Source organism: Nelusetta ayraudi, unplaced genomic scaffold, assembly GCF_046127955.1.
Source record: "Nelusetta ayraudi isolate G7.1 ecotype Tasmania unplaced genomic scaffold, CSIRO-AGI_Nayr_v1 ptg000181l, whole genome shotgun sequence".
Taxonomy (NCBI): Eukaryota; Metazoa; Chordata; class Actinopteri; order Tetraodontiformes; family Monacanthidae; genus Nelusetta; species Nelusetta ayraudi.
The window spans coordinates 925,004-936,135 of NW_027466230.1; the positions used below are offsets into that span (position 1 = coordinate 925,004).

Sequence of the window (11,132 nt, forward strand, 5' to 3'; positions counted from 1 at the left end):
TCAATGGACTCCTATAATCAGATGGTTGGGGGGGGGGGGGAATTCAAGAATTCGCACCAAAATAAAAAAAAGAAGAAAACGCTCTTCAGATGCTTGCATTAATATTTACAAGCTCAAAACAAATACTGTAATACTTAACAGTAAATTCAAATGTGCTTAAGGAATCCTAACATCTGGGGTGAACCCAATGGAACATTAACCATGGTGTGAACTTTACAAACATTTCATCAATAAAACTGATAAAATATTCATTCATTCATTCATCTTCCATACCCGCTTCTTCCCGAGCTCAGGGTCACGGGGGTCTGCTGGAGCCTATCCCAGCTGTCTTAGGGCGAAGGCAGGGTGACACCCTGGACAAGTCGCCAGTTTATCGCAGGGCCACATAGAGACAAACAACCATTCACACTCACATGCACACCTACGGACAATTTAGAGCGTTTCATTGACCTGACATGCATGTTCTTGGACTGTGGGTGGAAGCCGGAGAACCCGGAGAGAACCCACGCAGACACAGGGGGAACATGCAAACTCCACACAGAAAGGTCCCAGGCCCGGAATCGAACCCACAACCTTCTTGCTGTGAGGCGGCAGCGCTAACCACTGCATGTCGCCCCTGATAAAATATGATTTGTTAATTTGATTAAGTTAAAAAAAAAAAATATTGCAAAGAATCTAATTTCACTACTTCGTGAATGTGTAGATACGTTAGAGAACACTTTTTCTTTACCCTAAATTGGAAGTTTCATAAGTTTAGGCGGTACATTCCAGGTTCGTTTTCTTCTCAGAATCTTTCAAAGATGACTCACAGTGGACATCAAAGAAGTCAGTGAGCTCAAAGGATTTAATTTGGTGAGCAACTGTTGTAAGTGACTCTCAGATGAATCATGTATTTTCAGCTCAGTCATAACATATAAAACCTCATCTCTCACTCTGTACTGGATTTCCGTCAGATAAAGTTCACAGGCCATCAGATGTGAAAACATAATAAAGACGTCACACAAAAACTCAATATCACAAAAAATAATGACAACTAATAATTTTAAGATAGAGCCCTGTCAAAGCTTACAAATTTCATTTTCATTGTCTTGCGTCTTGTTTAGTTTGGTTAATGTATTTTTTTATCCAAATGTATGTCTTACATTTCTATACATGTAATGAATGTTAACTGAAATAAGATAAATTATGAAATAATCACAGACATTTCAAATGATGTGAATGACTTTAAAAGCACTTTAATTTGAAGGCATTTTGCAGTCCTTTCAGTCTAATTCTGATATTTCCAAATTATTACTCCAGAAATTGGACATCAGTTCCTCAGGCATATCTTTCAACAAAATAGCTAAAAGATCCAGGTTTAAATGCCAGTTTGAATAAAGCTATGAAAGCTTGCATAGCAACAATGCCCAGTAGCCACAAGACTTAGCGTAAGGTGAATCGTTAATGGAGGTTATTGATTTTTGTCAGTATAGCACTTATACATAATATGAACAAAAGATTCCACTGCGTTTTAGCGGGAGTGAACAAGCCTTTGTTCCTCACTTTTGGTTAATCTGAGAATGATGCACTCAGGCTGGATTGTCCCTACTGGCCACTTTATAAACATGCCGGGGGGGCAACCCTCTTACAAAAATGGGTAGAATGTTAAGCTTATAAATCGGAAAGCTTTTAAGTAAGCAATACATATTTCCATATGTCACCCACTGAAACTTTATTTCTTCCCTGAAATGTAATTGATCTTGTGTGAACCAGTCAAAATGTCCTAATAAGGTTTTGATTTGTTGTTTTTTTGTTTGTTTGTTTTTGTTTTTTAAGAAAACAAAAGTCCATCAAACGTTCCTTTCACACAAAATAAAGACATGGAAACGAAAATATATACCAAAAAAACTACTGTCTTGCGTCGGTCTCAGTCACATGAACTACATTTCCCAGATGCAGTGGTGCGGTGTTTCTTTCCCATAACCCTTTGCGCCGTCCTACCGCTTTCAGATACGAGAAGGTCGCATAAAGCAGCGTCGTATACCGAAGAAAGAGCGAGAAATCATGCTGGGACAAGCTGTGAGGCGATTTGCAACGTCTGCTGTGCGTTCTTCACACTATGCTGAAGGACCAGGGAAGGTGAGATCATCTCTTCGACGTAGCTATGTTTTAACGCGGGTTGTTATTTGTTTCCGGCCTTGTCTTTAGCCACATGCTAACCGTAGCTAGCGTCACCTGGAGGTCATAGCTGTCATTCTGTAGTACCATGACTACAGGAAGGGAAGCTATCTTGAGATTCTGATCACTCTGCCTTGTTTATTTGAATGTATTTCATCCAAGAGTCCTGCTAATTACCATACATGTAACTTGTGTGACGATGTGTTGGTTAGCGGAAGAGGGGTATCCTCATGTCTGTGTATATATACTACACACTCGCTAGCACTTCAGATTTGTTACGTCAAAAATTTGTGCGGGGGGAATTTCGCTGTATTTCCTTGTTGTGTTCCCCCCCCCCCCCCCCCCCCCGGAAAACTCTGATATACAACTAGCCCCTTTACTGTCAGCGTTAGTGTTAGCATGGTGTCAGTACTTCCTGTTAGTTGCTATAAGGTCATTGCCGCGGTTACGCTATCTACCGACACTTGCAAAGCTGTATAGCCAAGGTTTCAATCACTTGCTTGTTATGATGAAGGAGCTGAATTAATAGAAAGGCAGCTCTTAGCTCTTGTTTCATTTTGACTGTAAATTAACTTAACTAAATTAAATTTACGATCATGGTTGCTAGCACCTGGCTAATACAAATTCCAAACAGAAATTTGCCCTACTATGGCTTGGAACGTTATCATAGTTGCGTGCAGTACATTATAATTGGAATTATTCCCGACCTCCTTTGACCTTGTTGTCATCCATTGTCATCTACTGTCTTCCTAGCAACCATTTGATATTTCCGCGTGTTATTGCTTTCTGCTTAGATACCGTGAACTTTGTGCACATAGTTTTATATGTTTACATTTCTTTCCTAAGTGAAAATATTGATACGTGCCAATTACACTTTATCAGTATTTACCCAGTCTCAATGCTCTTGTCTTTTCACAGAACCTGCCATTCTCAGTGGACAACAAGTGGCGTCTGCTGGGCATGATGGTGTTGTTCTTTGGCAGTGGCTTCGCCTTCCCATTCATTGTTGTCAGACATCAGATCCTGAAGAAGTAAAAATGGCACTGTGCCATGATCTGTCCTTCAAGGTAACTTAAGCCAGGTTCCCTTTACACACAGTTTTGAAATGACTCAATTTCCCTTGATTGATGTTTTGAGATTTTATTTTATAATTATTACTTGCATACATACATGTGTATGTCTGTCATTTCTCTATTTGAAGTGGCCCTTTTTGCAACAGCTCCCTCCATCATTCCTGCCTTTTAATTACTGTGTCAGTTAACATCTGACATTCATGTTGAGTTAAAATATCTTAGAGCAGCCTGCATTGCTTGCTATTTAATCTGACTTGGAAAATGGTTTAGTTTGTAAATGATCCTTTATTTGTACCGACTGTTGTACTGTTGTCAGTATTGCCTGGAAGGTACCTTATCATTTGTGCACAGTTGAATTCATTTATTTGTCTCCCCTCCAGGTTGACATTCGCAAGATATTTATCCATCAGTCCTGTCCAAACGGAAGAATGGAAATCTCTTAATGTTCTTTGTAAATAAAGTTTCCTCAAACACAGAAGGCCATGATATTTTTTTTTGTCACTTTTTACCCAATGTTTAAGTACTAAAAAATTAGTAATTAAAAAATGATAAGCATTAGCTGCAGTGGTTCTTTACCTTATGTATGAAGGTAGAAAAATCTTGAATGGTACATAAAATTCACTGGATCCCTTTTACTGGGTTTGGCCATGTAGCATTTAGCTGTTTAAAGTATATGTTGTCCTAGTTGTATTGCTACAACTGCATAGAGACAATGAGTCGCTTATTCAATGTTCATTTTTTGGGCAGTTCAGCATATTGGTTAACCCATGACTTTAAATCAAATCCTTTAGGGGGTTTAGTTTGCAACCAAGGAGTAAATGAACAAAGAGGTAAATTGAAAAGGAGATTAGCTTTGAAGAGTCCAGGCTGACTTTCAGGTGCATTGTTCTCACATCCTATAGCACATCTTTTAGATTAAACCACCTGAATAACTCATTTTAATTCCATTAACCCATGCCCCTGGCTATAATTATTCTAGCACAGTGTTGGTGTTAGAACAGCTATGAATGCCTTCTAACAGAACAAAGGAAGTGTATAAAAAAGACTGCATGCACCAGCTTTCAGATCTGTTTCATGCAGGAAATTTAGCCTGACTGCTTGTGCTGTATAGCACCATTTTGGCAGATAAGCATAAAGCCAGAGGGAGGGGGGGCAAGTGTTGTTAAAAAAACAAACAAACCTGCTGTTTCATCCCTTTTGTAAACTATTAGCCTCCCTGTTGTTCACACGATACACAAGGTGCAACAGCTTGTAAAGCTGTCGGTTGCTTTCGTCCTTTGTGTACCGTCACGCTGTTTCGTTTGCTGCACAGCGGAGTATTGGGCACGCGCTGGCGGTGATAAAGTTATCGGACATCTAATGAGGTCAAAAGGGAGTCGATATTTTATAGGTGTGCTTTATTGTCGAAGGTCTAAATGAGGCTGACCTTTGTTAGCGCCGCGGTGGCGGGGAGGGAAGGTTGCCTTGGTCGAACAACTGCGCGGCATTCGAACACAACAGCATGCGTCATCACAAACCAGTCTGGGAATCTGTAACTTGCGGCTGGCACCTGCACAGGCACGAAGTTGGTTCAGGTGGTGAAAGCAACAGTGCCCCCCTTTGGGTGTCGAGGCAGAAGACACTCAACAGCGGCGTGCCCTTGACTGGGATCCAGTCCTTCCTAGTGGAGAAGTTGTGGTGTAGTGCACTAACTAATGCAGAAATTAAAGTAACTTTTTTTTTTTTTTTAATGAGACCTCTTTGTTTGGAAAATATTATTATTAAATAGTTTGACCCTGATTTTACATATTTCTTGGGAGGAAATAGTCAAAGCTATTTAAACACAGTCTCCATTGTTGCATCTCTTGCTTTCCTTTTTCCTGTGTTAGCGCTTTGGCCATCTCAGCACTGCACAATAATCCTTTCCTGAAAAAAAAATCAGCACTCGTGAGTTTATAATGAACAGCGTTAGCGTGCCTTGGTTGTCGTCCTTCAGCTCCTCTCATGAGTCACACACTCCATTGTTTGTCTTTTGGAGTGCATCTCAAAGATCGCTCTTTGCTGCGACGGCGGGAGCACTGCAATGCCACTCATGACTAATGAGCCTCAGTGAAGTGATGCTTCACACAAAGTCTTATCACTGGGGTAAAGGTGGCGGTGGAAGAAGCCATCAGCATTGTGTTAATTAAACAATTGCAGAGCGTTGCAGTTTGGTTCCGACGCGCTCGACTGTCTGGGACTGATGGTGAGCCACACTAAGAGGGTTCAACTTCTGGTTCTGGCTCCTTTCTAAAGTCACTTCCTGTAGCGGGTTAAGCTATTTAGACCAGTTTAGGTAAACCCAGAAGGCACTTTTGATTGCAGATGGCTGAAAAGCTCATGTTCTGTTCCTCCTCGTATTTGATTTTATCCAACTGTTGATAATGCACGGATGTAAAGGATGGTTATAGTACATGAGGGGAAGCCACTGTGAGTTGAAGACACGTTGCAGGCTGCATTACTTTAATCTGTCATATATTCAGCACAAGACCTGGATGCAATCGTAAGACTCTTGCCAAACTGAAATTTGTCCAGGGCAGAAGGTTTATCATAATGAAATGCTTTCTCTCCCACCACCAATGTGACACACAGTTCCCTATAGACACATATTTTTTGTTCCAGCCAACTTTGCAGTTTTCAAACTAACTTTATACTCTACAGCTGGTGTGAAACAGTCCCTGTACGAAGGCCCTTTAAGTGAACAGAACAACCAAGGGGACGCTAATTTTAGAAAGCACTCTGTGGTTCCTCTGTACTGTGCGTTTGTGCTAATTTCAGATTGTCCTCAACATTTGGACCCCTTTTAAAGAAAAGTGAAAAAAACAGATTACATAGACATGCACTTATTTCTCATGAGGGTATAAATTTAGACTGGCATCAACACTTTGAGAGATCACATTTAGTGGATAAAAGCAAAGGGGAGCTGGGAGAACATGCACTGAGTAGCAGATTCTTCCTTTTTCATATACTGTATATATAAATGTTTGATCAAGTCTTGACCAACATGTGCTGCTAACAGGGACTTTTAGGAATCCTGGCTGATGCCAGGCTGCAGCCTTGAGCACCAATTAGATGCCGGGGTGCTACCTGGAGATGGACCAAGCTGCAGTGCAGCACCGGCGACTTATGAAAAGTACATAAGAGTGCGCTGACACCAAGTGTGTTCCAGGAGGAGGCCCACGGTGCCCACGGTGCCCACAAGCCCGCATAGTCTGCATCACACATTTCAGAAGGGCTCGCCACATCCCCACTCTGTGGCACTTGCAGTGTCTGCAGGAAGGAAGTGGTGGGGGTGAGAGAAAGAAAAAGAATACATTACAGGAGGATTACGCAGCCAGCATGCCAAGTCTCTTGCAGGAGTTTGTCATACTGAATTAAGCATGTAAGAGTGGGAGGAAGTGAAAAAGGGAGGGAGCGCTCGTGTGCATGCCGCGCGTGAGTCTTCTTTTTTTCCACAGTTTAGGCCTTCATTAGAGCCAATATCTACTAAATTCATTTTTGTAAATCTTCCAAACACTTTCTTTCCATTCCGGAGCGCATCATTAAAGCAAAGTGAAAGTCATTAAACATCGGTACCATAGCAGCTTGCGGTCGTTGTTTACCCCTACAAAGCGCTAACAAAACAGACAGTTTACCTACAATTATGCATGACACGTGGTGGAAACCCTCCTCTGCATACAGTAATGCCCCACTTTTGAAGCATTACATTGTTCCTACCACCCCCCCCCCTTTGATCCCACAAACCACTAATGCTCTTACATATACGGCCAGATATGCAAATGGCCTTATTTGCAGCGGTTGTGGCCATTCATCGCAGCCTCCGAAGACTGCTCACTGAGAGACTTTTCTGCATCTCACGTGTGGAATCTAATTATAGACTCATTTACACTTCAGAGGGGGAGATCGCGGGCCTGCATGGCGTAGCGTAACGGGCGTGCAGCCATCTAATAAAAAAAAAAAGAGGAGAGAGAATGCCTTCACTTACAGGCGCCCATCTCACCTCCACCCGCAGCCGGAGAGCCTCAACAATGAGAGGTGTGAGCTGTTGGTGTGCGACCGCGCACCCGTCAGTGATTGACAGTTACATAAACATTTACTTATTCGGAGGGAGAGTGGGTGCCTGGCGAAACACTCTACAGACTTAATTACCCCTCCGGGTGAGCCAAACAAGCTCTAATCAGCACTTTGTTGTGAACATCCTGCACAGCTAGCGTTTCATCGTACCATTCCAATCAGTATATAACAATCAAAAACAGTGACGCTCACCGCGACAGGCCCGCCCATCGGCAAAGAGGTGAAAGCGGCTGTTTTTTTTTTCTCCCCCCCCCCGCTTTGCCTCGCGACGCCACGCTGCCAGTCAATAAAGTTTTCAAGGGCACGCCGAGCTCCCTCGAGTTTCCACTAAGCCTATCGTCCCCCTCCCCTAAACTCCCACCACCCTTCCCCTGTTTACCGCGCACCACCTTAAAGATGCTGACTGAGAGGCGCAGAACTGTCAAGCGCGGGAAGATGAAGTGCGCGCGCGCCTCCCACTCCGAGGGAGCGCGGTGCCTCCTCTGGATCAGCCGGGAACTCCGCACAATTACTCCAGATCCTCCAGGGAGAGGGTTGCTGAGAGGAGATGGATGCTCGCAGGATTTCAGGTTGTCTCATACGTGGGTGTATGGCTGCATTACTGTGTGTCATTGGGGGCGAGAAGGGTGTCAAAGGGGCTTTTGATTTCTGTACCAAAATGAATCATCCGGAACGCCGTCAACACCTGGGTGGCTGGATTTGGTCTGACTTCTGGAAGTGAAATCGCAATTATTCGTCTTGCCAACTTTCAACAGAGTTGCATAACTAATCGGCTTCCTTTGAGTTGATCAAATCAAGCCGGCAAACTGCTGCCAGCTGCCGTGACGTGGGAAAAACATCAAGTGACCCAGAGCCCTTGAGCAGGATAAAAATGTAAAAAAAATTATAAGAAAAAAGCACAACTGTTGTTAATGGACAATGCATTTTAACTTTACTCCTCTTGATTCCCTTTGGTAGAAGGTTTAAATAGCAGTGACGGCATCCTGCAAAATTTGCAACCTGATTGGTCCGCATCCCAGATTCAGACCTTCTATGGACTCTATCCCAGATGGACACGTGAGATGAATCCACGGGGATTTAGGAAACGAGCGGCCTTTGTCATCTATTAACATTGCAACCCCTCGGCTAAGAAAAAACCTACAGCGAACTCTGCGGCTGCTGGCCCCGTTTCCAGCAGCCGCAAATGTGATGTGAAGCCAAAGGAGAAAAAGTATGTCATATGCCACTTCAGGTTCCCTGCACATTTGGCGTAATGAGAAAATAACGGAAGCGGAGACCTGGCAGGGACCGCAGTCAAGATCTGAAAGCGGCATTATCTCTACATCCCCTGCAGCCCACTTCAGTCTCTCAAACAGTCTTCAGTTCAATAATGTAACACTACTCACTGCCAGAGTTAATGGTAGCAAGTTTCAGGGTGAAAAAGTTTTCATTTGAAATAATCATGCCCACTTCAGTCCACTTCGCCCGCATTAAGCCATATGCTAATGGCTCTGAAGGGTCAGATGGGAATGGATGTGCGTTCTTCTCTCACACTTCATGCAATATGCAGCACATTTTGAATTTAACTCCGTGCCCTTTCGATGAGACGTAGCTATTTGTCTTCCATTTCATCAGACATTTTCTAAAAGTAGGAGGTGCCGCACTCTTTTGTCAGGCATTAATGTGTGTCGCCCGCAATGAATGAAAACCGAGCAGTCAAAATGTGCTTTGCTTTGAACTGTCAAAAGAAATCTCTGTTTTGAGAAACGGCCATCGTTGAGAAGAGGCCACCAAAGATATATTTTGCTGTTGCTGCATATACTATTGTGCCATTTGTGAAATTGAATAATACCAAACAAATGCTCCACATAAATGTCAGCAGGTTTTTTTTTTCTTCCACTGCAATGAGCTGGATTCTGTGTTATCCCCACAGAGGAGAAAACAATACAGCACGTCGTTGTTACTAATGCAGCGGCAAGTTGCTTTTTGCAGCAATGAAACCGTGGGAATCTAATGTGGGAATAAGGCTTGTCAGGAGGAGCCTACTGGAAATGGAAAGTGAGAGGGATAAGGGATGGGAGGAGGAAAAAGTAGTTTATCATTTGTTTTTGCAGATTTCTTTGGTCCCACCGACAGGGAATTGTTTTGGTTTTTTTTGTTTTTTCAACATTTTCTGGGCCAGAAATTGTTTCTTTTTCTCTCGAGTGGTCTCCCTCCCTCGGTGCTCTCACCAGAAGCTTCTAACCCACAGCGTTTCACACAGACGGAGGAACCTGCCGCAGCAGACCGCTCTCGCACACACCAACACAAATAACTCAAAAACAGATGCACAGACATTTGCTCCGGTATAGCTGAAATATGTCTACAGCGCTCACACAAACACACGCGTGCATCAGCATTGTGTGAGGCAAAAGAAATCCATCACATTCCTGTTTCAAGCTGCAGCCTGAAGCCATCTATGCTACCTCACCGTGCACACATTAAGAGAGAAAGCCATGCAGCCCTCTCTGGCACATTGTTTATATTCTGTATTATTTTTTTATTTTATTTTATTCCGTATTTATTCTTCCGCTCAGACAGCTGGACCGTAGACAGAGAGAGGTGCGGGTAGAAAAGCAGGCAAAGAAGCTGCACAGGTGCAGGAAAGCATATGTACCATCGTTCCCATTGGGAAACAAACACTGTTGTGAAGGCAGAGTCAGCAGGTTTTATTTCTTTTCTTCCAACTTTGTCTTCACTGTATTTTTGCGAGGTTTCCGATAGAGCTGTGCAGTTTTCTCCCAGGCCAGATCCGCAGAGGTACAGATTCTGGTGCGCAGCTGCTCCCGTCCTACGTTGCATGACAGCTCCCCCAACTGGGCGAAAACAAAGCTATCATGCCGCCACGTGTAATGAATTCTGGGTAATTGCAAATATTTGCAGCTGCCACATGGTGAGATAATTGCTCCGCTGGAATCCACACCCTTGACAGCTAAAAGATTTTTGTCCCCCCCTGTTCCCCCAGATTAATAAACGACTTAGAGCAAACCCAACTTTAAAAAAAACACATTTAGCGTTGCGCGGCCAGAGTGCGCAGAAACACTCTTTGATCTCGCAAAGAACAGGGGGCGTAAATGTTTCTTTTGAACGGGGCAACAAATCTCGGTCAGAGATAGACCAAAAAAATCGGAGCTAACTGTGCGGTAGAAATGCAAATCAAAGACCTGGTGTCTCACAGAGCTAGAAAGTGGGAAGTGGGCCGGGGAAAAGGCACAGCGGCTCCGGCTGCTTTGTTTTCATGCCCGACAGTCTCTTCCTGGACGCTCTTTGGACACCACAGATGTTTGGATGAAACGGGCATTCACACTCTGGGTTGGCCCCGGTTCAGTTGGGTCTCTGATCGGTGCCTTTGGAAATACAACGCAACCACATGGCGTCCCAGATCTCAGCCGCAAAACCTATCCACGCTACATCAAGACCAATAGCGTAACAGGGCCAAATACCTTGGCTGCCTCTTTTCTCCTGAACAGGCGCAAGTAGTGGTTGAGCAAATTAGGCGATAGCTTGAACGCAACACAGTCTGACACGCAAATTGCTTGCCAGCTTGGGGGTTAAACGACCCGAAAGATTGTTGGGAATATTCCTGTGCAGCCCATAATGTATGCATGAGGTGTGTTAGGAGTGATTTTACCTACCCCCGATCTCCTCGCAAGACAATCGGGGCTTGATGTGAAACTGTGAATATTAAACATGTTCAGCCGTTCATGTTCAGAGATTCTGGTGTGTGTTGGGGGACCGTTCGCACTTTGAATTTTCAGAGCAACAGCCAATCAGGAAGCAAGGAAACGGTCA

General features: G+C 43.7%; 1 long non-coding RNA gene across 1 annotated transcript; it reads left to right on the top strand.

Annotated features, from left to right (window-relative positions):
- The first annotated feature begins 3,187 nt into the window (after positions 1–3,187).
- Positions 3,188–3,708, top strand: LOC142881080 (uncharacterized). Its single transcript, XR_012925509.1, has 2 exons — positions 3,188–3,224; positions 3,611–3,708. It is a non-coding gene; the product is annotated as an uncharacterized LOC142881080 (long non-coding RNA).
- The last annotated feature ends 7,424 nt before the right edge of the window (positions 3,709–11,132 follow it).